The sequence below is a fragment of the Callithrix jacchus genome, chromosome 7 (genome assembly GCF_049354715.1).
Source record: "Callithrix jacchus isolate 240 chromosome 7, calJac240_pri, whole genome shotgun sequence".
Taxonomy (NCBI): Eukaryota; Metazoa; Chordata; class Mammalia; order Primates; family Cebidae; genus Callithrix; species Callithrix jacchus.
The window spans coordinates 29,760,625-29,786,821 of record NC_133508.1 but is presented as its reverse complement, the minus strand read 5'-3'; the positions used below and the strand labels follow the sequence as shown (position 1 = coordinate 29,786,821).

The window sequence follows — 26,197 nt, the reverse complement described above, 5'->3', positions numbered from 1 at the left end:
GGAGGTTTAGTATTTATACCTTTCCTTAAAGGGGGAAGGCATTGTATCAAAATGGGCAGGTAGGTGGTAAGGCAAATTTTACTTTTTTTTTTTTTTTTTTTTTTAATAGAGATAGAGTCTCCACTCTGTCACCAAGGCTGGAGTGCCATGGTGCGATATTGGCTCACGGCAACCTCCCTTCCCAGATTGAAGCAATCCTTCTGTCTCAGCACAAGTGTGCACTACCAGAGCCAGCTAATTTTTGTATTTTTAGTAGAGATGGGGGTTTTCCCATGTTGGCCAGGCATGTCTCAAACTGCTGACCTCAGGTGATCCACCTGCCTCAGCCTCCCAAGTGCTGAGATCACAGGCATGTACCCCTTCACCTGCCCACATTTTACATGCTTGTGAAACTTTATTTAGTGCCCAGTAAATCTGCAGTTTGCATAAGGTAAGGTGAATGTTCGAAGAGAAAAACGGGAGTAAAGGAAGAATCAATTATGCAGAATCTCTGAGTAGGTGCAGGAATGATTGATCTCGTCTTGTCTTTGTTCTGTACCAGGGAAGATAAGCTTGTAATTGACATTATCAGTGTGGAATGGAGTAGACTTGAGTTTTAAGAGCTAAACTTAGATTGTAGACATAAAGTTACAATTGGCATGTCCATGTTTATGGGAGGGCAGCAGAAAGTTTATTTACCCATGGGGGCAGTCCTTCCTAGATGCCTGAGGCCTTCTACCTTTTGGGATCCGGATGATGCTAGTAACAGCTCTTCATTTGAAAAAAGGGTTGCATGACTCAGCCTCCAGGCTTCATCTTTTTTTTTGCATAAGGAGTTTGGGGATCCTGAGATTTTTTTTATTTTCCTTTACACTTGGTTGTTTGCAATAAGTAATGGCAAAGCTTGGTTAAAGCAGATTCAATCAAAACAATTTTAGTCATGATTTAAATTACCAAGTAGGAAAAATGTAGAAGATTCTAGAAATTGTGTGTCAGTTTCAAATCCTGTGCTAGGTCATATGGAAGTAAGGAATATTGATAAAGTAGGAGGCAGTTCGATATTTCCAGAAATTAAATGCAGACCAATTCATTCCATTTCATTTATATATATATTTCTTGGCTTTGGAAGTTACATCCTGTGATTTTTAAAACTTTTTCTCCCCCAGATCCTGGCTACATTGGAGATTGGTTGCTTTCTAAAACAGAAGGAGAAGCCCATGAAGAGACGGTAGATTCGCATTGAGTTTTGACTGGCGGAATAAAAGGTAATCATTGATGGTTTCACAATATATTCGCAGTACTATGTGGAGTTCAGCTGCAGTAGCAGCAAAGAAAAGAACTGAGAGTTTTAGGCATTTTCTCTTATAATAACAACTGTTACCATTCTCATTTCATTGTGTGAGATGGACTTCTTTTTTAAACAAAACTTGAAATGTTCTTCTTAAAAATAAGCTTTTCCAGGTAGGTGTCCCTGAGATTAAGGTGTTACTGTCAAAGCAGTTGGCTCCTTTTCTTGGACCACATTCCTGGGCCTAAGTCCCAGCTTGCTCTGTGTGACACCCTCACATTTATAGGGAATATGAAAGAATTTCCAAGATAGAGCTTACAGGAACACTGCTAAAGTGTAGGGACTCATTTTAATCAGAGGTTCCTTGCTTGTCCATTCTGAAAGTATGTTTATTTTTCCTTTCTACTTCAAGTTGCTCTGCTTGGTGATTGGATTTATAGTTAAAAAGAAACCATATTGAAATTCATATTGATCTACTTTGTGAGGCAAATTGGTCCTAGGGCCAACAAGTGGAGGAGGCAAAGAAACACATTTGAATTCAGCATAAGGAGGATTTTTTGAGCATCCAACTGACTAATGAATGGGTTTCCTGGCCTGGAGGAAGCTGTCCATTGATGGAGATATTTGATTGTAAACCAAAACTAAAATTCTAAACCAAGTGACTGAATGGAAACTCCTCTCAGCCATGGAACCCAGCAAAACCTGAAAAATTAGTTCAGATCATGACGGTAAGGTGAATGTTTGAAGAGAAAAAAGGGAGTAAAGGAGAAGTCGGTCCAGGGTCAGGCATGCCTCATCATACTCTCCTCCCTTTGGAGTTCAGGCACACAACTGACCAGCATTAGCTTTTCGGAAGAAGATATACACGTGGCCAACAGGCATGTAAAAAAATGCTCAGCATCACTAATCATTACAGAAATGCAAATTGAAACCACAATGAGATGCCATCTCACACCAGTCAGAATGGCTATTATTAAAAAGTCAGAAACTAATAGATGCTGTGAGACTGCAAGGCTTATACACTGTTGGTGGGAGTGTAAGTTAGTTCATTGTGGAAAGTAGTGTGGCAATTCTTTAAAGAACTTTAAACAGAATTACCATTTGACCCAGCAATTCCATTACTGGCTATATACCCAAAGGTATATCAATTGTTCTGCCGTAAAGGCACATGTACATGTATGTTCATCACACCATTCACAGTAGCAAGACATGGAATCAACCTAAATGCCTATCTGTGGTAGTAGAGTGGATAAAGAAAATGTGGTGCATATACACTATGGAATACTACACAGACATAAGAAAGAACAGGATCATGTCCTTTGCAGCGACGTGGATAGAGCTGGAGGCCATTATCCTTAGCAAACTAACACAGGAACAGAAACCAAACACTGCATGTTGTCACATATAAGTGGAAGCTATACAATGAGAGCACCTGGTTGCTAGGAGGGGAACACCACAGACTGGGACCTGCTTGAGAGTGGAGGCTGGAGGAGAGAGATCAGAAAAAATACCTATTGGGTACTATGCTTACCACCTGGGTGATGAGATTATCTGTACACCGAACCCCTGCGACGCAGTTTACCTACATAATAAACCTGCACATGTAATACCCCTGAACCTAAAATAAAAGTTAAAAAAATAAAATAGAGATCCTAAGACTGACAGAACAAGGCTCTTTATAGCAATGAGATACCAAATTCCAAGCCGACTCTAGTATAGCATCATATGGCAGGTAACAGGCACTGAAAAGAAATCACAGTATTTTACCCCCAAATATATTTCTTTTTTCTTTCTTTCTTTTTTTTTTGAAGTTGTTTTCTTTTTTTTTTTTAATTGCATTTTAGGTTTTGGGGTACATGTGAAGAACATGCAAGATAGTTGCATAGATACACACGTGGCTGTGTGGTTTGCTGTCTTTCTCCCCTTCACCCATATCTGGCATCTCTCCCCATGCTATCTCTCTCCCACTCCCCGCCGCCGCTGTCCCTCCCCTATTCTCCCCAATAGACCCCAGTATGTAGTGCTCCCCTCCCTGTGTCCATGTGTTCTCATTGTTCATCACCTGCCTATGAGTGAGAACATGCAGTATTTGATTTTCTGTTCTTGTGTCAGTTTGCTGAGAATGATGTTCTCCATGTTCATCCATGTCCCTACAAATATTGTTTTCTTTTCTTTTCTTTTTTTTTTTTTTTTTTTTGAGGTGGAGTCTTGCTCTGTCACCCAGGCTGGAGTGCAGTGGTGTGATCTCAGCTCACTGCAACCTCAGCCTCCCAGGTTGAAACGATTCTCCTGTCTCAGCTTCCCTAGTAGCTGGAATTACAGGCACCTGCCACCATGCCTGGCTGATTTTTTTATTTTTAGTAGAGATGGAGTTTCATCATATTGGCCAGGCTGGTCTCCAACTCCTGACCTGGTGATCCACCCACCTTGACCTCCCAAAGTGCTGGGATTATAGGCGTGAGCCACCACGCTCAGCCTATTTCTTTGCCATATTTTGAAATGGCCTTATAAAGCTGTTTTTTTTTTTTTGTTTTTTTTTTTTCCAGATAAACTTACATTCTATAGAGAATCCCTTTCCCTTTTCAGGTCTTTTCCTGAAAGTGAAGAGATTGGCTGAGATTCTAATACCTTTTTAGGGTCTGAATAGGAAACATTTGCCATCTATTGCCTTTGGAGACAGCCACCTACGTGACTTCGTCTATATAATAAGAAGCTTGATCTCCACAACCCCCATTTTAACCCAGACACTCCTTTCTATTTATTCCAGGTCTTTAGATAATAACTTAACTCTTTCAACCAATTTCCAGAGAGATAATCTTTGAATCCACCTATGACCTGTGACCTGTCAGCCCCCACCCCCTAGTTGTCCCTCCTTTCTGGATCAAACCAATGTATACCTCACATGTGTTGATTGGTGTCTTATGTCTCTGTAAAGTATATAAAACCAAGCTGTAACCCAGCCACCTTGGACACATGTTCTCAGGACCTTTTGAGACTGTGTCACAGGTCATGATCCATAGCCTTGGCAAAATAAACTTCGAAATTGTTTGAGACATGTCTCAGATACTTTTCAGTTCACACTTTAGAACCTGTGTGTTTATCTGACAAGGTTGTTGCTGCAGAAGAGCCTCCTGAACTGTAGTTGGTCAAACTACATCTTCCCAGGTCTGTTTTAACCAAAAGGAATTCTGCAATTTCTCTACTGATGGCCCAAAGGAAGCATAGTTTTTTGGTTTTGGTGTTGTTTTTTTTTTTTTTTTTTTTGGCTTTTTGTTTTCATGCATTAAAAAAGTTATGCAAAGATGTTCAACTCAATTATTGCACTTGTGATTTTGGATGCTTCGGTCATGCTTTGGGGTGACTTTCATGAAATGCTTATTCTCAAGCATATTTCCTGACCTGCGTGCCCTTATTCCTCATGAGGTTAGAGGGGCTCTTCAGAGTGAGGATGATTTTGTGCTTTCGTGATGAAATGCAGTGCAGAGGGGTTCTCTGGGGAGCTGGGGAGCCCAGAGTGTATGGAGAGTGAGGGCCTGGCACAGGCTGTGTTTACATCCCAGGGAACCTCTTAGTGCAGGTGAATCAGGGTAAATGACAATGAAAATCTACCTGAGAGAGAAGAAGTGATCAAAGTTATGTGCAAAGCAAGTGTGTGTGTTGCTAGGTTGAGAGGGAGAAGATTGCTATAAGTTGATTATAATAAGCCTGTGTAAACCAAAAATAAGATTCTAAGCCCCTCAGCCATCTGAATGAACCCCTCTCCTCAGCCATCCAAATGAACCCCTCCTCTTGGCCAACGGCATTCCAAAATTAACCTGAATAACTAGGTCAGGCCATCATGGGAAGAGGGATCAGACATGCCTCATGATACCCTCCTCCTTTTTAGAATTCAGACCCAGCTGACCAGCAATAAGATCAACACAGACCTTAAGACTGACAGAACAGACTCTTTAAGTCTAATAATAAACATGTACAATCAGTTTTCTGATCTGCATACCAAAACCCTGGTATTCACCACCCCTTATCTTAACCAGACATTCCTTCCTATTGATTCTAAGTCTTCAGACAATCATTCAACTCTTTCAGCCAATTTCCAGTAAGAAAATCTTTGATTCCATCTATGACCTGGAAGCCCTCACCCCCACTCCCACCTTTCAGTTGCCACACCTTTCCAAACCAAACCAATGTATATCTCACAGGTACTGATTGATGCCTTATGTCTTTCCAAGTTGTAGCCCAATCAGCTGAGGCACATAGTCTCAGGATCCCCTGAGGCTTTGTCATGGGCTATTGGTCACTCATTTGGCTCCGAATAAATCTCTTCCAGTGTTACAGAGTCTGACTCTTTTCATCAACACGTGACTCAGAATCTTAGCCCCACCTTTGGACTCACCTACTCTGCTGCCTTTGAGCCCTTCATTTCTGCCTCCCTTGGCCAGTTCTCCCCGTGAATAGTCATTAAACATGAGGTGAAGCACAGTGTTTTTTGAGAATATCTGAATGTCCTATAACCATTCCTGTAGCTAACATACACTTGAACCTAGAAAGGCATATCTGAATTGTAACACAATTTTCATACTCCTCTTTCCTCACCAAGCCTGTCTAATTCCAGGAAGAAGTGTTTCTCCTTCTTCCTTCTAATGCAACATCATTTTGTCCTTTGCATGTTTCATTGGTTTGGTTCCTTTTATTAATTATGTGTGTAAGGGTTAGCTCCTCACTGATCACTAGACAATAAGCTCCAGGAGGAAAAGGATTTCTTTCTGTTTTGGTTGCTATTTTATGCCAGGAACCTAGAGCAGTGTCTGGAACTTAGTAGGTGTTCAATAAACATTTACTTAATGAGATAACAAATGCATCTCTCTGGCTAGACTGAAAGCTTCTTGGGGACAGAACGAGTCCCTTTGTCTGTGAATTTATCTCTGGACTAACACAGTAGCTTCCCTTTCCCCTGGCTATGGGACTGTGGCTGAGATACCTACACATGGGCTCTTCTCTCAAAAGGGCTGAGGAAGGGGCATGGTATTCGAGCTGTGTTGGTGACTGGAGGTTAAGATCTGCTAACCTGCTACCTAAGGTGTAGAAGATTCTTTCCAAGATGCATACAAATGAGATTTGGAAGAGATGCAAAGCCTGTGTCCATGCTAGAACCTTTTACTAGCTCAGATCACCAGCCCCTCCCAGGAAACTCTCTGATGGGCCGAGGGAGGGGAGACAGGAAGGGTGTGTACTGGGTGTCACAACGGAGCCTTCCTTCAAGACAGGTCTGAGAGGAAGTGTGTGGTGAGTCACATGGAGGCAGAAGGTCTGTTCCTGATCAGGGTTAAGGTGGCCATTTGGTCTCCCTTCCAAGCCTGTGTAAGAAGCCCTGCATCTGTTGAAATAAACAAGTGAGACAAGGAAGCGCAGAGCCAGTGGGCCTTATTGCAGTGTGCGTAGTGTGGTTTGCAGCAAGGAGGAAGTCTGACTGGTGGGAGCATCCAGCTGAACTCTGATGATCTGATGCCATCTTTGAGTAGCTGCCTGGAGGGAATGTTTTACTTTTTGGCTTCTTTTCCAACGTGATCGTAAGGAAAGAGGTAGGCACACTTTCCCACAACTTCTGTGCTAAGCTTCTTTGTCTAGAAAGGAAATTTTAGGTACAAGGACTTCAAGTTGCCTTCTTGTGAGCTGATACTTTTGAGACAGTCAAGAGGATGTTAATTTAATGAAATCATGAACTTATGCTTCTTATCTCCTCCTCCTCCTCTTCCTCCTCCTTATTCTCTCTCCCTCTCTCTCTACACACACATGCACACATACCCCATTCCATCTTTAGAAATCATCATGCTGGCCAGGCGCAGTGGCTCACACCTGTAAGCCCAGCACTTTGGGAGGCTGAGATGGGTGGATCACCTGAGGTCAGGAGTTCGAGACTAGCCTGGCCAACATGGTGAAACCCTGTCTCTACTAAAAATACAAAATTTAGCCGGGCGTGGTGGCAGGCGCCTGTAATCCCAGCTACTCAGCAGCCTGTGGCAGGAAGATCACTTGAACCTGGGAGGCGGAGGTTGCAGTGAGCCAAGATCTAGCTGCTGCACTCCAGCCTAGGCGACAGAGCGAGACTTCATCTCAAAAGAAAAGAAAAGAAAAGAAAAGAAAAAAGAAGTCACCGTGCCTTTGCAAGTCATGCTTTGTGCTGTGGTGGCTGGAGCCCCTCTGTTCAACACCAGCTGTTCCTTAGGTCTCATTCTATGTGGCATCCTCGCTGCTGACTTCTCATCCCTCCTCACTGGCACGTGCTCTAAATCTCACTTTCCTGCTCACCACCTTTGGCTCATCCTCTTCTCTTCCCACACAATTCCCTTCTCCCAGTGCCATCCTCCTTCCCAGTTGCACCAGTCCCAGCCCCATTTCCTACCATGCCAATTGCAAATGCAACCCCGTTCTGACAGCTTCCTGCCCCACCTCCACAGGGAACTCACCTCTTCTCTGCCCTCCAGTGTTCTGAGTTTCTCCCATGGACTTTCCTTCTCCTGCCCCTGAGCCAGTAATTTGTAAGGCAAGCCCAGCAAGTAGTATCATGACTGCGGCTGCCTTCCCTTTCCCTCCCACTTTCCTTGCTTTTTTTTTCCTTCGAGATGGAGTCTCACTCTGTCACCCAGGTTGGAGTGCAGTGGTATGATCTCGGCTCACTGCAGCCTCTGCCTCCTGGGTTCAAGCTATTCTCCTGCCTCAGCCTCTGAGTATCTGGGATTATAGGCGCATGCCACCATGCCCAGCTAATTTTTGTATTTTCAGTAGAGACAGGGTTTCACTATGTTGGCCAGGCTGATCTTGAACTCCTGACCTCAAGTGATCCACCTGCCTTGGCCTCCCAAAGTACCGGCATTACAGGCATTAACCACTGCACCTGGCCTCTCTTGCTCTTTTTGATTTGCCTTAAACTCCGCCACCCGTCTTAAATGCATGGTACATGTTTTACAGCATAAATATTTGGTGATAGCCCTGGGGCAAAAGTGCAGCATCTCAGCACAGCATCTGGGCCCATCTGGTGCAGGCTCCCATCCCACAGCCCCCTGCCCATGTGCTATGCTGTAGCACATGACATTCCTATCGGCTTTCTGAAAATACCAGGCTCCAGGCCTCGTGTTGCATACTACCTGCAGTACCTTCCCTCTTCCTTCTCAACTGGCTACATCTGATCACTAAAGTTACCATTCAGTTGCCTCCTCCAAGAAGCCAGCTGGGTCAGGTGCACCTGCGCTGGTGGGCTGGGGAGAGGGAACAGAATGCCTATGAGAACGTGTGCCAGACTGCGTGTTTCTGATGCTGATCTCCTTCACTAAACAGACTTTTCTTACTGAGATAGGGTCTTGTTCTATCATCCAGGCTGGAATGCAGTGGCACAATCTTGACTCACTGCAGCCTCAATCCCTTGGACTTAAGAGATCCTCCCACCTAAGCCCCCCAAGTGGCTGGGACAACAGGTACATACCACCATGCCTGGCTAATTTTTATTTTTTTATTTTTAGGAGAGATAGGATCTCGCTATATTGGCCAGGGTCTCCAACTCTTGGGCTCAAGCAATCTTCCTGCCTCAGCCTCTCAAAGTACTGGGATTACAGGTGTGAGGCACTGAGCCTGGCCTGGACTTCTTTTTTTAAAAAAATTTTAGATACAGGTAGTACATGTACAGGTTTGTGACATGGATATTCTGTGTAATGGTGAAGTTTGGGCTTCCGTAAATGAACTTCTGTAAAGGTGGGACTGGATCCCTGACTTCTAGCAGTGCCACCCAACAGAAAGGTATCTAGTAAGTGGCTGGCTTCGTGGGGCATGGTGGTGTGTGCCCAGGGTCCCAGCTACTCAGGAGGCTGAGGTGGGAGAATCTCTAGAGCCTGGACAGTTGAGGCTGCAGTGAGCTGTGATCGGCACCACTGCACTCCAGCTTGGGCAGCAGAGTGGGACCCCATCTCAAGAAAAAATAAAAAGAGAAAAAAGTAGCTGGCTTTCTAATCATGTTGACTTTCCAATCTGTACTCAATGCTTTTGGTTTTAGGATTTTGCTTTTCTAGTAACATATGTAATGAAGAAGTCCCATCTGATGCAGGGGAGACTTGCATGTAGAAAGAAGTTGTTGCTGTTTCTTGAACTGTGGCATCTTCTCCTCTCACAAGTATGTGTCATTTGTATTTACCATGATACTTGAGAATTTAGTAAAAGTTAGTGGAGCAAGTTAGTTCCCTAGTTGCCTATGAGCAGCTCTAAATCCAGGTGTTTTTGTTTTTGTTTTTGTTTTTGAGACAGTGTCTCACTCTGTTGCCCAGGCTGGAGTGCAGTGGCGTGATCTCTGCCTCCTGCAACCTCTGCCTTTCAGGTTCAAGCGATTCTCCTGCCTCAGCCACCCAAGTAGCTGGGATTATAGGTGTGTGCCACCATACCTGGCTAGTTTTAGTAGAGATGGAGTTTTGCCGTATTGGCCAGGCTGGTCTTGAACTCCTGACCTCAGGTGATCTGCCCATCTTGGCCTCCCAAAGTGCTGGGATTACAGGCATGAGGCACCGTGCCCGGCCACCCAGGTGTTTTTAATTTTATACACGGGCTGCTATAAGAAAACCAATGCTGGTCATGCATTCAGCTCAGGTCAGCTCAGGGTACCCTCATCCTAAAATGCGAGAAGAGAGCTACAGAAGTTATGGGCAAGAAGGGCACAGGGGTTTTAATATCCCACACACATCTTCCAGCTTCTGTGCTGCTCACTTATTTCATTTTGGACAAAAGCTTGTTGATTTTCCTTACTCGGGCTAGTTTCCCGCATCATACTGAACAGAATTCCCCCAGGGAACAGCCTCTTGGCTAAATCCAACATACACCTGTCATTCCCAGAGGGAGGGCTCTAGCAAGATTCTAGAGCAGGGGTTCCCAACCCCCGGGCCATGGATCAGTAATGGTTTGTGGCCTGTTTGGAACCGGGCTGCACAGCAGGAGGTGAGGGGCAGGTGATCCAGTGAAGCTTCATCTGTATTTACAGTTGCTCCCCATGGCTTGCATTTCCCTCTGAGCTCTGCCTCCTGTCAGATCAGCAGCAGCTTTAAATTCTCATAGGAGCATGAACCCTATTGTGACTGCACCTGTGAGGCATCTGGGCTGCACACTCCTTATGAGAATCTAATGCCTGATGATCTGTCACTGTCTCCCATCACCCCTAGATGGGACTGTCTAGTTGCTGGAAAACAAGCTCAGGGCTCCCACTGATTCTATATTATGGTGAGTTGTATAATTATTTCTTATATATTACAATGTCATAATAATAGAAATAAAGTGCACAATAAATGTAATGCACTTCAATCATCCTGAAACCATCCCCCACCACCCCTGGTCCATGGAAAAAGTATCTTCCATAAAACCAGTTCCTCATGACGAAATGTTGGGGACTGCTGTGCTAGAGCCTTTGCCTTTCAAATAAGGTAGACCCTGGCTTCACTTCTAAAAGGAAGATAAATGACTTTCTAGTGCTATTTGCCCATTTTAGACAAATGTTTCTCACCTTAGGCTGAGGGCAGGTTGTCAGGATCATTGCTGGGGTGGCTTCCTGCTTGAACATTGTAGTTTGAGTTGAAGGTAGAACATTAAGATGTGATCACCGAAGGGGGAGCATCAGGCACGAATAAGCTTCTGAGGTAGTTTACATAGCACTTGGATAGAAAGGGCCATCCTTTCCCCCCTTTCCTTCTGGAATTGCGAATCTGACAGTAAGTGGCCAATGAAAATATATCCTGGCTGGTCACAGTGGCTCATGCCTGTAATCCTAGCACTTTAGGAGGCTGAGGCTGGAGGATCACTTGAACCCAGGGGTTGAGAGCAGCCTGGGCAACATAGTGAGACCCATTTCTAAAAAAAAAATAAAACTTACCTGAGCATAATGCTGTATACCTATAGTCCCAGCTACTTAGGAGGCTGAGGCAGGAGGATCCATGGAGCCCAGGAGTTTGAGGCTGCGGTGAGTTATGATCGTGCCACTGCACTCCAGCCTAGGCAAGAGCGAGACCCTGTCATTCTGACCCAGGTGTTATTCTGAGCAGCACTGGCAGCATTTGGGTAAGCCATGCTTGGTTCTCCTGGCAGAATTTTTTCTTTGGCTTGGGGATATCGCCAGTACATGACAAGACAAAGGAGCAGGAGAAATGGAAGCCTTCCAGCATTGTTCACATTGCATGCTTGGAAGTATTACTTGGGGGTGGAAAGCAAATGTATCTCTGTGGCATCTGAGTTCCCAGCAAGGGATGTCAGCTGAGCTGAAGGCAAAAAGGGAAGGTGGAAAATTTTATAGAATAGGACATCTGGGACAGTCACATGGAGGGAGATTCAATACTATTCAGTCCCTGGCGTTATTTCTCATTCCTTAAGTTCACATTTTTTAACTTTGAAATTGAGAAATGATCACATTAAATAGCAATGATTAAACATGCAGTTGATCCAGTTACTTTGTCATCCTTTATTTAGAAATGTCCCTAGTCTAGGAGGCAGATGGGTTCTGATGCCCTGGGAAGAATTCTCTTGTTACCAAGGCTAAAGCTCAACAGATGTTTCCAAGACCCAAGGGTCACAGCTATGTGCCAGTAGGTAAAGAGAGTTGGAAAATCTGCTCCATACGGCCAAATGGGCATTGCATGCTAGGCAAATGCCAACCTAAATGTAGCCCTTTGTGTGGTCAAGGCTGTTGTCAAAAGCAGAAAGAGCTGGCTCTAATTCCTCCAAACCAGCATCCAACTCAGCCTTCCAATTGCCAGCTGCTCTGGCCCCTTAAGATGATAACTCAGGGCCCAGAATGACCTCTCTTGTGCCATTGGAATCCGCCAAACCCTTGCGGTTTATTTTCTACTTACCTTTGACAAGAGGAAATCTCTACACACTTCTGTGTGCAGTTCCAGAAACATGTTTTACTTTACCATCGTGGTTAGAGACTGCTTTGTAAGCTCTCTGCATTGGGGGTGACCAAGTATTTGTGCTAACATTTAGTCTTTGCTCTCAAAGTTTATATCACACACACACACACACACACACACACACACACACACACACACGCTTGAACCCGGGAGGCAGAGGTTGCAGTGAGCTGAGGTAGAGACACTGTGCTCCAGCCTGGGCAATAGAGTGAGACTCTGTCTCAAAAACAAAACAAAACAAAACAACCACTTTGCTAAGATCCTGCTGTGTGCCAGGTTCTACAGAAACAAAAATAAATAAATAAGATACGGTACTTTTTCCAGAGGAAGCCACACTCTAGATATGAAGAAAGATAAGTGAGTAGCTCAAGAGAACACGGAATAGCAGTGCTAAAACAATTTAGGGTGCCGAGAGGAAGGGACTTCCCACTCTGCAGGGAAACTGCAGCAGAGAGGAGGAGATATTTGAACCTAGTACTGAAGCACAAGGAAGAGCACAGCAAATGGAAGAAATGGACATATATTAATTGCCTACTGAATACCAGGCACCATGCTGGGCACTTATGTGCCTAATTTTATTATTTAATTTTTACCCTAAGAAAAACTGTATTTAGTTAAGTAACTATGCAAAGCCACCCAGAGTGGCATTTCTATTTTTCTTTTTTAGAGACAGGGTCTTGCTCTGTCACCCAGGCTGGAGCACAGCGGCGTGATTACAGCTTACTGCAGCCTCGACCTCCTATACTTAAGTGATCCAGGATGGCATTCTGGTTATTGTCTTAGAAGTCATTGATTTTAATGCTCTAGAAGAGAGATTGACAAACTTTTTCTGTAAAGGGCCATATAACAAATGTGGGAAGTAAAAACTTCCTTTTTAAAGTTCCTTTTAAAGTTTGCTTTCCTGCTAATAACTTTGTTAAGCCCGATCCTATGTAGCTGTTAGACATTCCATGCTTACAGGCACATAGTACATTCTATGTCCTTGTACTTTAACCAAGATATCTGTGCTGGACATTGCTTTTACTTGTTTAGAAAAGTTTTAAGTTATTACCCAATCAGGTTTTAGTTTTGATTGTGAGGTCTGGCTCCAGCCAACGGAGATCAGACACAACAGTAAGGACAACCCTAAATGCATAAGGAATAAATATGTCAGTTTTCCTTTGCTCATTGTACTCTTGTGGCAAGATGGCTAGTGACAGTACCTTCCTGTAGCCCAGGAAGTAAAAATTGCACTGCTGAAAAATCCTTTGTCTCGGTGCTAATTTTTCTTTTGCGACACCAAGCATCTATTCCTAACATAAATGTTTCAGATTTTGTGGGCCATATAGTCTCTGCTACAATTATTCAACACTGCCACTGGAACATGAAAACAGCCATAGATAATACAGAAATGAATGAGCATACCTATGTTCAAATAAAACTTTATTGGCAAAAATTGGCAGTGATCTGGCCCACAGGTTACAGTTTGCTGACCCTTGGTCTAGAAGAGCAATTACAGGTATCATTTTGTTTGGAGATATTTCTGGAGAGGGAGCCTATAGGTTTCATTAGCTTCTTAAGTGGGTCAGTGACTACTGGATTTCTGGTCAGTGACAGTTTCAGTAAGTATTATAGAACCTCACAGAGAAATGATTGCAGGCTGGATTAATAGAGATTCAGACTGACCCAATTTTCTGGCATTTTACATCATCGAGATTAATATTTTACAGACCTCTGAGAATCCAGATATAATACATCTTTAGGTCATTAGAGAGGAGTCCAAAGAGAAAACCACACTAATTCAGTCTTGGCAGAGGGTCTGACATTGTGTGGCCATGTGTATATTTTAACTTGAGATTAAAAAAGAATAGGAATAGAGATGGTATGTCTGGAGCCGTTGGAAAGAAATAAGGTAAATATCTGAAAGGAGGACCTAGGAGAAGCCTAGAGTGTACAGCCTCGATCCTGCTGTCTTCTGGAAAGAGGCAGAAACAGCTGGTTAGTGTAGCCAGGAAGGGGATATGTGAACGGAAGTCCCAGCTTCAGTTTGGAAAAGCAGAATGCATCTTTGACATCTTAAAACAATAAGCCAGAAAAATCTGTCTTTAATAGTTGATACTGTGGGAAAAGTCACGAAGTTCAGAGATTTCAGTAAGGAATACTTAAGAGCAAAACTGGATATTTTCTTTTAAAAACAGATCTTTCCAAAGCATATCCTGAGAGATGTAGTGTGGTAGGAGATCATCTGAGAAAACTGACAAAGAACTTCAAAAATATCACTGAAAGGAAACACTGGGAAGCTATTGAAGGCACCTATCCTGACGCTACGTGACTAAAAGGAGATTTTTCTCTTGGCTGATAATGGAAGGGTGGGTAAGTAAGGTTACTTTGGGGGGTTCATTTCTTTTGAGTAAAACTTCTCAAAAATGAAAAGCAGATGAAGTTTTTAAAGATGGGTTTAAGGTTTGGACAGTTCTAGCTAGATTGAAGCATTTTCTCTCCAACAGAGGAAATAGATGAAAAATGAAGTCAGTGCCTGCAGTCTCTGGGGTCTCCGTGCCTGGTGTTCTAAAGTGGATTTTGATCTGGTCCCTCATCAGACTCTGCTATTGCTCTTAGGGTTGGGTGGGAGGAAAGAGGGAGGAAAAGATGGAAAATAGAGGAGCTGATGGACTCCTGGAAAAAGCACATTAGCCAGCCACAGTTACTCCAATCAAAACAATGTGAACTTTCTCTTCCATTTTGAATCCTGGGCATGATTCTTGTCTTGGATGAAACAGATGTGATTTTGGGACATGTACAAAATCCCATAATATGGGATTTTGACTGAGCCTTGCTGGCTTTCCTGCCACTGCAGTTCACTCTAACTTGTAGGGATCAATTTCGATCCTGTTGCATATTCTCTTGTTGTTTCTGGCCTCTTTCAAGGTGAAATTCAGCTTCATGAAACTCAGAGAAAGTTTCCTCAACCTATAAATCTTAGGACAGCTGAAGAAAATAATCTGTAAAGCCGATAAATGCTCTGATATGGATTATGTCAAACAAATGATGTTTACACAAAAGACTTTAACATGTAAACCAATGAAAGATTCTTGTAATTTGACTTCTTTCCCGTCAGATTAAGCCTTTGTATCGTGGAAATGTGACAGAGAATACCCACACTTTGCAACCTTGTGGACAGGCTTTTGTTTTAGCAAGGGGCTCTTCAAAGCATTGTTGATCTGTTTTACAAAGCTGTGAAGCTTTTATTAGCGTCACTGGAAATCTTTGTTTCCTGGAAACTTCTCTAATGGAATATATCGCTTTTCACAGAAATCCATTCCTTAGCTGTATGTAGTCAGTGGCCTAGTTCATGGAGATGCTATTGCAAGATTAAATTAATATCGGAACTGGTGCTGAGTCAACTATTCCCATTGTAAAACTTTGAAAGTCCTAAAGTTTAAAACTATTATGGTCAAATTAACCTTCTCTTTGTCTTTTTTTTTTTTTTTTTTCTGAGATGGGGTGCATCCCAGGCTGGAGTGCAGTGGTGTAACCACAGCTCACTGCAACCTCAACCTTCTGGGCTCAAGTGATTCTTCCTGCTCAATCTCCCAGGTGCACACCACCATGCTCAGCTGATTTTTAAATTTTTTCTACAGACAAAGTCTCCCTGAGTTGCCTAGGCTGGTCTTGAACTCTTGGGCTAAAGTGATCCTCTCATCTTGGCCTCCCAAGTGCTGAGATTATAGGCGTTGTCACCACAGCTGGCAACCTTTCCTTATCTCAAATCACATAATTCACTCCCAGATGGCAATACCAATACAATTACCAGTAACTCAGATGGCTGCTATCGAATGTGGAACTGACCTGCTTCATCCCAATGTCTCGATCTCCATCTCCATCAGTGGCACCTTCGTTCACTCAGTGGCTCAGTCTGGCCACTTCTCATTGCCTGTACTGTCCCCTCCCAGCCCAGGGCCATCATCTCTGTCAGGATGGTTGTGGTGGCCTCCTAAGAGTTCCATGCTTCTCCTTATCCACCTCCCTGTCCACCCATTCCTCAAAGACTGTTTTCCTCATAGCAACTACAGTGAGTCTTTAAATTGAGACCATGTCACTTGCTTGCTTTTATTCAACTGGGGCTTCTAGAAAGTCTGGGAATAAACTCCAAAGTCCTGGCCCAGAGCTTGTGTGGCCAGCACTTGGCCATCACTGACCAGCACTTCCTGCTGGCTTCCTGGACTCTCTTCCTTTCACTCGCTGCTCGCCAGCCACACTGGCCACTTTGCAAGTTTCTTGCACACACCGGTCATACTCCCATTTCAAGAGCTGGGAGGTGGCACTTGTTCTTTCCTCAAGTGAAACTGTCCCTGCAGATGCGCCCCAGGCTTTTTTCCCAATTCTTCTTGGGCTCTGCTTAAACGGTAGCCCCTCAGAAACACAACCCACTTTATCTAAAACAGAATCCCCCATCATCTTATCAGCTTACTTGTCCTTCCCTGATCTTATCAGCTGACATTCAGTCTCTTAGGGATCAGTACATGTATTTGTCCATTCATTTATTTATTTGTCAATTACTCCCAAGAGAATATGAGCTCATAGAGACAGGGACATTGGTTTATCATTGTATCTATAGTGCCTAAAACAGTACCCAGACACATGGGCAACCAGGAGTATTGACTCTAGAAAAAACTGGAATCCTTCACATTATTTTTGATCTGGGTGTGTAGACTGAATCATAGTGCAGTTATGTTTCTCAATAGTACAGTGATTTGAAAAAATCTTTCTGCCGCACTAAAGGTTTACTATTTAATAGTCTAGATTTATCTTAGATTTGGCTGGGTGCAGTGGCTTATGCCTGTAATTCCAGCACTTAGGGTGGCCAAGGTGGCTGGATCACCAGAGGTTAGGAGTTCAAAACCAGCCTGGCCAACATGGTGAAACTTCATCTCTACTAAAAATACAAAAATCAGCCGGGTGTGGTGGCACATGCCTGTAGTTCTAGCTACTTGGAAGGCTGAGACAGATGAATTGCTTGAACCTGGAAGGTGGAGGTTGCAGTGAGCTGAGATTGCGCCACTGCACTCCAGCCTGGGCAAGAGAGTGAGACTTCATCTAAAAAAAAATTGTCTTAGATTGTACTTCTTGCCTGAAGATTTTGGCAGTAATCTTGGTTTACTTGGATCACAGTACCTGATGGTGTCGGTGAGTTCGCAGTTTTATAGGCCTCATCTGTGTAGACAGATAGCTATTGGAGCCTTTCTGCCTTCTTTCCTCAACAATGAGCAGGTGCATACTTAGCATGAGAAGAAATTTCATTCATATTTCATATTCTTCTGTATATTTTTTGAGACAGTGTCTCACTCTGGTGCCCAGGCTAGAGGACAGTACTCCTCTATTTTTAATACAAGAGAGTCCCCATTTTTATCTAAACACTCAGAGGTTACTCTAAGAAATTTTATATGACTAAGAGAGGTTCAGTCTCTAAAATTAAGCAACTAATAGTCTTCCTGTAAAAATGAAGTGAGAAGAAATTGGAGCTCGGAGTTAGTAAAAGAAGTTAGATATATGGTTTGTAGAACCTTGTAGAAGGTAACAATATACCTATTCCATGAGATGATTTTATTGGCATCATTTCTCTGAGCTGCTTTTAGAAAGTCAGATTTATTGGTATATAACTCATATATAGTAAATTGACTCTTTTTAGTGTACAGCTTATTCTTTTTCTTTTTTCTTTTTTTTTTTTTTTTGAGAGATAGGGTCTTGCTGCATCACCCATGCACAAGCATGGTTTCCTGCATCCTTAAACTCCTGGGCTCAAGCAGTCCTCCTGCCTCAGCCTCCTGAGTAGCTAAGACAGCAAGCGCACACCACACCACCACACCTGGCTTATTATTTATTTTTTGTAGAGACAGGGTCTTGCTGTTTCCCAGCCTTATCTTGAACTCCTGAGCTCAAATGATCCTTCCCTCTTGGCCTCCCAAAGTGGAATGGGATTACAGGTGTGAGCCACTGCACCTGACCCAGGTATGTTTTGATAAGTCCATACAGTTGTGTCACTACCACCATAATCAAGATGTAAATATCCATCATCCTAAAAAAGTTCCTTGTTGGCCGGGTGCAGTGGCTTAAGCCTGTAATCCCAGCACTTTGGAAGGCTGAGGTGGGCAAATCACAAGGTCAGGAGTACGAGACCAGCCTGGCCAGCATGGTGAAACCCTGTCTCTACTAAAAAAAATGCAAAAATTAGCCGCACATGGTGGTGCATTCCTATAGTCCCAGCTACTCAGGAGGCTGAGGCAGAAGAGTTGCTTGAACCTGGGAGGCGGAGGTTGCAGTGAGCTGATTGTGCCACTGCACTCCAGCCTGGGCAACAGAGCAAGACTCCATCTCAAAAAACAAAAAAATTCCTTGTTGCCCCTATGTCATCAGTCCCCACACTCAGCCCCCAAACCCTGGCAAAGATCGCTGTTTTCTATCCCTATTGTTTTCCTTTTCCAGAATGTTATACAAATGGGGTCACACAGGATGCCGCCTTTTGAGTCTGGCTTCTCTCATTTAACGTGATGCACTTAAGCTGGTCCGCATTGTTGTGTGTCAGCAGCGGGTCCTCTGTGTTGCTGAGTCGTGTTCCATTGTATGGCTGTAGAGTTTGCTTAGTCACTCACCAAATGACTTTGGGATGGTTTCCGTTTTTTAGTGATTATGAATAAAACTCTGGTTCCATTTATGAACAGATTTTTATGGAAACATAAGTTTTCACTCTTTCAATACGTAGGGTGTGGAGTTGCTGGTTCATATGATAAGTTTAAACTTTATTTAAAACAAACAAACACCTGCTAAGCCGAAGTATCTGTGCCACTGTTTTGCATTCCAGCCAGCAAAATATGAGAGCTCCTAGCTCCTTCAGAACCTTCAAGCACTAACGCCCTGTATTCGTCTTTTCTCACGCTGCTGAGAAAGACACCCAAGACTGGGTCATTTGTAAAGGAAAGAAGTTTAATGAACTCACAGTCCACATGGCTGGGGAGGCCTCAGGATCATGGCAGAAGATGAAGAAAGAGCAAAGGGACGTCTTACATGGCATCCAGCAGAAAGAGAGAATGAGAATGAAGCCAAAAGGGTTTCCCCTTACAAAACCATCAGATCTCGTGAGACTTACTCACCACCACAAGAACAGTATCAGGGAAACTTTCTCCATGATTCCGTGATCTCCCACTGGGTCCCTTCCACACGTGTGGGAATTATGGGGGCTACAATTCAAGATGAGATTTGGTTGGGGACACAGCCAAACCGTGTCATTCACAGTGTGATTTTCCTCCTTGAAGAGAACCCTCGGAATATGAATTTTCCTTTTCTTCCCTTCAGTTTTGTCTTTCGATCCTTTCTACTTAGAACTTTAAATCACTTTCATTTAAAAGTCCTTCAAGTTTCACTATTGCCTGAGTTTCTTTCTTTCTCTGCACGGAACACAGTGTCTTGTACTCAGGACATGCTAAGTGCACATCAGTTTCACTTGGGTCTAGTAAACTAAGTAAAACTGAGCTCAAGGGTAATACCCAACCTTAGTGAGACCTTGACGTCAGTGTACCAGGCTCATGGGTCGAATGTATAAGGCATGGACTCCTATATTAAGATCTAGGGAGAGATTCCTATCATGTCTTTCTGGGCAAAAAGGTATCCTGAAGTGTGGGATATAAAACTATGTTGAGACTTTTGCTGTGACAAAGATCCTTTCTGCCCCAGGCAGAGAAGTCAGATGCAAATCTCTTTGGTTATGAAAAGGCATATAGATTTATCTTGGAGATACTATGAAGGGTGTTGTGAAATCTTGTGAAAGCCTTTTTATCTCTCTGAAAACTTTTGTGTTGATTTTTAAAGAGTGGAACATCAGAGCATAGTGGTTAAGAGTAAGCCAGGTACACAGTGTAGCTCATGCCTGTAATCCCAGCATTTTGACAGGCTGAGACTGGAGGATCACTTGAGGCCAGGAGTTTGAGACCAGCCTGGGTAACATAGTGAGACCCCCATCTCTATAAAAAATAAAAAATTAGCTAGGCATGATGACGTGCACCTGTAGGGCTAGCTACTCTTGGGAAGCTAAGGAGGGAGCATCCCTCAGTAACATGCATCTAGAAGGCATCATTTAAACCATGAGAAAGGAAGTGAAGGTCATCCAGGATCAGTCAGGACCCATCCGCACTTTCCCCCATTATGGGGCTTGATAGGCAGAGACAGGAAGAGTGAACTGGAGCCCTTAGTGTGTATCTGTCTTGTCAAACCTCATTTGTGTGGCAGTAGGTTTTTAAGTTTGGTATTTGTTGTCCACCTAGACAAAAAAGAGCAAGGCCTAGCATAATAATTTATTTTCATGAAAATGTGCACCTATGAAGTCTGTAGAGAGCAATAGAAAAGATTTGTCTTTACCAGATGCTGAATTGTGTGGATTGCAACTGTGTGGGATTTGGGAGTCCAGAGAGGCATCAACATACCTTGAGATACCACCATGATTGCTTTGACTTTACTGTGAGCCACTGGGGAGACCACCGTTTGCCTTTTTTTTTTTTTTTTTTTTGAGTTAAGATCTTGCTCTGTCACCTAGGCTGGAGTGCAGTGATGGCAATCACAGCTCACTGCAGCCTCCAACTCCTGGGCTCAAGTGATCCTCCCATCTCAGTCTCCTGAGTAGCTGGCACTACTGGTTTACTTAAAAAAAATTTTTTTTAATGATTTTATAGAGACAGGATCTTAATATGTTGCCCAGGCTGGTCTTGATCTACTGGCCTCAAGCAATTCTCCCACCGCAGTCTTCTAAAGTGCTGGGATTACAAGCATGAGTCCTTGCCTCTTTCTTAGTTCTCTTTTTATTGTGATGGGCTGCATGAATAGTGTCTCCTGGACCGTTCTGTAAAAATATACTTATGTAACTATGTGATTTGCAAACTTATTCAAGTTTGAGAACAGTTGGAGGAAATCATAACGCTCTTTGAGGCACACTGAAATGTTGAAATGTTGCGCTCTGTTTCTCTGTATTACAACTTACCTCATTATGTGTTTTATCATTTTATATATTTTCAAACATGTGCATCCATATATGTATGCATGCATATATATAGTTACCAAATACAAAATTGACTCTTCTCTAATGGATAGATGGTTTTGTTGATTTGGCATTTTATTTATTTACTTTTTACAAATGTTCAAATAACAATAATGATTACTTTTTTATTATTATTATTGTTATTATTCCTGTGGCTAATCCAACCCTGGATGGCTGAGAATTAGCTGTAATTGTTATTTATCATCAGGATCACGCATTCAGCATGAATGAGAGGTCGCTGAGGATGAATCCAGGCAGCCCAAGAAGGTCTCCTGCTATAGACAACATAAAATTGTATTCACACATGCATGTATCTATCAAACACCTAGTTTTTTTTTTTTTTCTTTTTCTTTTTTTTTTTTTTGAGACGGAGTTTCACTCTTGTTACCCAGGCTGGAGTGCCATGGCGCCATCTCGGCTCACCGCAAGCTCCGCCTCCTGGGTTCAGGCAATTCTCCTGCCTCAGCCTCCTGAGTAGCTGGGATTACAGGCACGGGCCACCATGCCCAGCTAATGTTTTGTATTTTTAGTAGAGACAGGGTTTCACCATATTGACCAGGATGGTCTCGATCTGTTGACCTCGTGATCCACCAGCCTCGGCCTCCCAAAGTGCTGGGATTACAGGCTTGAGCCACTGCGCCCGGCCCAAACACCGAGTTTTGCTACTTATTTATTCATTTTTGTGGTTGCTATTAAGCAAGTGGTAGGAGCCATAAAAAATACATTTGAAAACCATTATGAATATGCATTTTGAAAATATATTAGAGATTCTTAAAGTTGAGAATTCTCCCCAAGAACTTAATTTTTCCACCTGTGATTTTGGTTAATACCCATATCCTTGAAGCAGAACATCTCCCAGGGTTTTACAGCGTGTACTAAAAAAATGTATGAGGACCTGACGCTTCCTTTTAAAAACCTGTGCTGTCATGGAACACGTGGGAAGGTCACCCAACGGCAGCATAAAGCCCATTAAGCGGGGACTGTGTCCCGTAGGAAGATATCCCCAAGGACAGCAGGGTGGTGGAGTTTCTGGATCTCACCAGGGAGGATTGCGGTGCTTATTTTAGCTCCCTCTCCTTGATGTGCCCTTGGCGTCAGTTGCTATTTTGACTGTGAGCATCTTCTTGCAGTTGCTGATGTGCTGATTGCCAGCAGCCCTGACCGGGAGAATGAGCTGCTGCTCCGCCCACTGCCTCCCTGTCAGTCTTTCCGCACGTCTTTGTTGAGCATGGGACTCGTGCCAGTCAAACACTGAAAACATACAGTGCAGGAGAAGAGTCCTGCTTATGAAACTTAGTCTGATTTTAGAGGAAGAAATCCATGTGAAATATAGGCATCTCTCAGCTGGGGCATGGTGGCTCACGCCTGTAATCCCAGCACTTTGGGAGGCTAAGGAGGGCAGATGTCTTGAGGTCAGGAGTTCAAGACTAGCCTGACCAATATGGTGAAACCCAGCATCTACTAAAATACAAGAATTAGCTGGGTGTGGTGGTGCACACCTGCAATTCCAAGAGTCCAGAAGGCAAAGTTTACAGTGAACCAAAATTACACCACTGCCCTCCAGCCTGGGCAATTCTGTCTCAAAGAGGGAGACTCTCTCAGAGAATCAGAGAAAAAAAAAGAAGAAATATAAGTATCTCTTGATTGAAAGGTTGTCACCATAAAATCTAGTATGTTCTTCATAGTGGAAACTACCAATGTTTTCTTAGTGAAAAATCCAGGATTTGGGACAATATTCACCATTCTATAGATATTGTTTTATTGTGTAAAAATATTACAAGTCTAGGATCACAAAGTCTTCTATAGTTTTCTTGTCAAATAAAATAGGCCAATGGTTAGCACTCTTAAAATGGTCTTTTTTTTTTTTTTAAGAGAAGGATCTTACTCTGTTTTCCAGGCTGGAGTGCAGTGGTGTGATCATAGCTCATTGCAGCCTCAAATCCCTGGCCTCAAGTGATCCTCCAGCCTCAGCCTCCCAAGTAGCTAGGACTACAGGTGCATGCCACTATATCCATAGCTACTTTATTTTTTAAATTTTTGTAGAGATGGACTTTTGCTGTGCTGCCGCCCAGGCTGCTCTCAAACTCCTGGCCTCAAATGATCATCCCACCATGGCCTCCCAGAGTGCTGGGATTATAGGCATGAGCCACTGCACCTGGTTTATTATTTGTCCTTTGTCCATATGTTCCCTGTGTGTGTGTGTGCGCACTTACACACATGTGTGCCACATTAAGATGAAGTTCAACCCGTCTTAGTGTGTCACTCAGAACCGTCCTTTACACTTTTTTTTTTTTTTTTTTTGAGACAGAGTCTTGCTCTGTTGCCAGGCTAGAGTACAGTGGTACAATCTTGGCTCACTGCAGTCTTCACCTCTGGGTTCAAGTGATTCTCGTGCCTCAGCCTCCAAGTAGCTGGGATTACAGGCACATGCCACCACACCCACCTAATTTTTGTATTTTTAGTAGAGATGGGGTTTCACCAAGTTGACAAGGGTGGTATCAATTTCCTGACTTTGTCATCCACTCTCCTCAGCCTCCCAAAGTACTGGGATTACAGGCATGAGCCACCGCACCTGACCCATCCTTTGCACTTTTTAAAGGCATGGCCCAGTGGTCTTTGAAAGGAGTTCTCCCTGTCTTCTAATGTCACCTTCCCATTTTTATTGTTCCTCATTGCTTCTAACTTGGCTCATGTGTGACAGTCCAGTCATGTACTAGTGGCTTTTCCATCCATTTGTTTGGTTCTAGAATGATTACTGTCAGAATGACAAGGCTTGGGCACTAATGTGGTACGCAGCTGTCTGAGGGGTGACGGGCGCCTGCAACTATTCCAGACACAGTGATATCTGCAGGTCATTGTGCAGTTCCAATCAATGGTGACCTTCTCTAATGGGTAGATGGTTTTGTTGATTTGGCATTTTATTTATTTACTTTTTATAAACATTCAAATAACAATAATGATTATTATACTTATTGTTTTTATTACTCCTGTGGCTAATCCAACCCTTGATGGTTGAGAATTGACTATAATGTTATTTATAATCAGAGTCAGGTGTTTGGCATGAATTCAGGAGAGAGAGGGGTCTCTCAGGGTGGGTGAAGGCAGTCAGAGAAGGTCTACTAGAAACGGGGGGGCATCTGGTCTGAATCCTCAAAGATTTGTATGAGAACAGGGAGGAATGCCCAAGGCTCTGCAAAAGTCTCTGGAAGAACCTGCTTTCCTTGCTAAAGGCATCTAGGAAAAAGGTTGGAGAAAGAAGCCAGAATAAAAGTTGAATCTCATGGTAGCCTCATCCCTGAGGTCTGCAGTGGAGGTTGTTGGATGCTCGGTGGAGAGGGATGAGTTGCTGCTCAATGCCCCAGACCTAGAGGAACTTGCTATTCTAGTAGTTTGGTAATATGTGAGTAAAACCCATTGTGGTCGGGCACAATGGCTCACTCCTGTCATCTCAGCTCTTTGGGAGGCCAAGGCAGGAGGATCACTTGAAGCCAGGAGTTAGAGCAGCCTGAGCAACATAATGAGACCCCATCTCAAAGAAGAAGAAGAAGAAAGGAGGAGGAAGAGGAGAAGGAGGAGGAGAAAATTTATTTGATTTTCAGTTCTAGAAGCTGGACAATGAAAACCAGCAAAAACTCACTAAAAACATCCATTCACTATGGCCACCTCCACGGGCACCATCTGACAAACCAAAGACTTGAAACATTAACCAAAAAGGATATCTTTGTCCGGCATCTCTCTCTTCCAGATGCAGTGGTCTCGATTTAGCCCTAGAGTCTAGTCAGAGTTTTTGCATGGGGGTTGATAATCTGGTGAAAGTCGGTAACAGTTTGTTTTGACCGGAAGAAATGCTTGGAAAGGTCAAGTGAGCGCTGGAGGGAAGAGACAAGCCCTCCTGGTCTGGCTCCAGCTTAGCTAGCATTTCTTCCTGCTGCGTTCTTCATATTTATTCTCCTATCGCCAGTGCCCTGTTTCCCTCTGAAGTTCTTTTCTGCTTTTATTCCGGTTTGACTCGTTTCTTGAACTTGTCACTGAACTTGGACCTTTTCCTGTTTGCATTCTTGCTCTTTTCTTTTTCCTAAATGATCCTGACTGCATGAAAGCTGGTTGATGGTGGGGTTTTCCTGTCACTATATTCTGAAGTTTTACTGTCTAGTGACTGTGGTTTCATTTGTCTTTGAGCAAACCAGATTTCTAGAACTGAAATGCTTAAGGCATAGGCTTTTAAAACTCCTTCTTTGTCCCTGAGCTCACCATTTCACTGCAGATTTGTCTGGACTCACAGTTGTAGAGCCTCAAGGCGATTGCTGTCCACACTATGAGTTTGAGAGCACACTCTGGAGGTCAGGGAATGAGCCAGGGAAAGACGAGCCCCTGGGCAGAGAGTACCACTCTCTTTAAGAAGAGGGAGGGATGAGAATGTTTATCCTGCCCTTTCTTTTTGGTTTCTTGTGATTCTCTTGGGCTGTTTCCCCTGCCAGAGTCTTACTCTGTGACCCAGGCTGGAGTGCAGTGGTGAGATCATGGCTCATTGCAACCTCGACCTCCGAGGCTCAAGTAATTCTCCCACCTCTGCCTCCCTAGTAGCTGGGAGGTGTGCAATACCATGCCCGGCTGATTTTTTATATTTTTTGTAGACACAGGGTCATGCTATGTTGCCCCAGCTGGCCTCAAACTCCTGAGCTTAATCGACCCTCTCACCTTGGCCTCCTAAGTGCCAGAACTACAGGTATGAGCCACCCCACCCTGCCTTTTAAATTTTTTTTTTTTTTTTTTGAGTAAAGCTAGGTCTTGCTTTATTGCCCTGGCAGGAGTGCAGTGGTACAATCATAGCTCACTGTAACTTGCAACTTGTGGGCCTAAGCAATCCTTCTCCCTTAGCCTGTTGAGTAGCTGGCACCATAGGCAAGCCCAGCCACAAGGTCTCACTATATTGCCCAGCTG

General features: G+C 43.6%; 1 protein-coding gene across 15 annotated transcripts in view; it reads left to right on the top strand.

Annotated features, from left to right (window-relative positions):
- SVIL (supervillin) overlaps positions 1-26,197 on the top strand; it is a 269,934-nt gene that overhangs the window by 49,354 nt on the left and 194,383 nt on the right. For all 15 annotated transcript variants that reach the window (XM_078329736.1, XM_078329734.1, XM_078329733.1 and 12 more), the window contains one exon: positions 1,146-1,244. The gene's annotated coding sequence lies outside the window, so the exon portion shown is untranslated. The remainder of the gene's footprint in view (positions 1-1,145; positions 1,245-26,197) is intronic.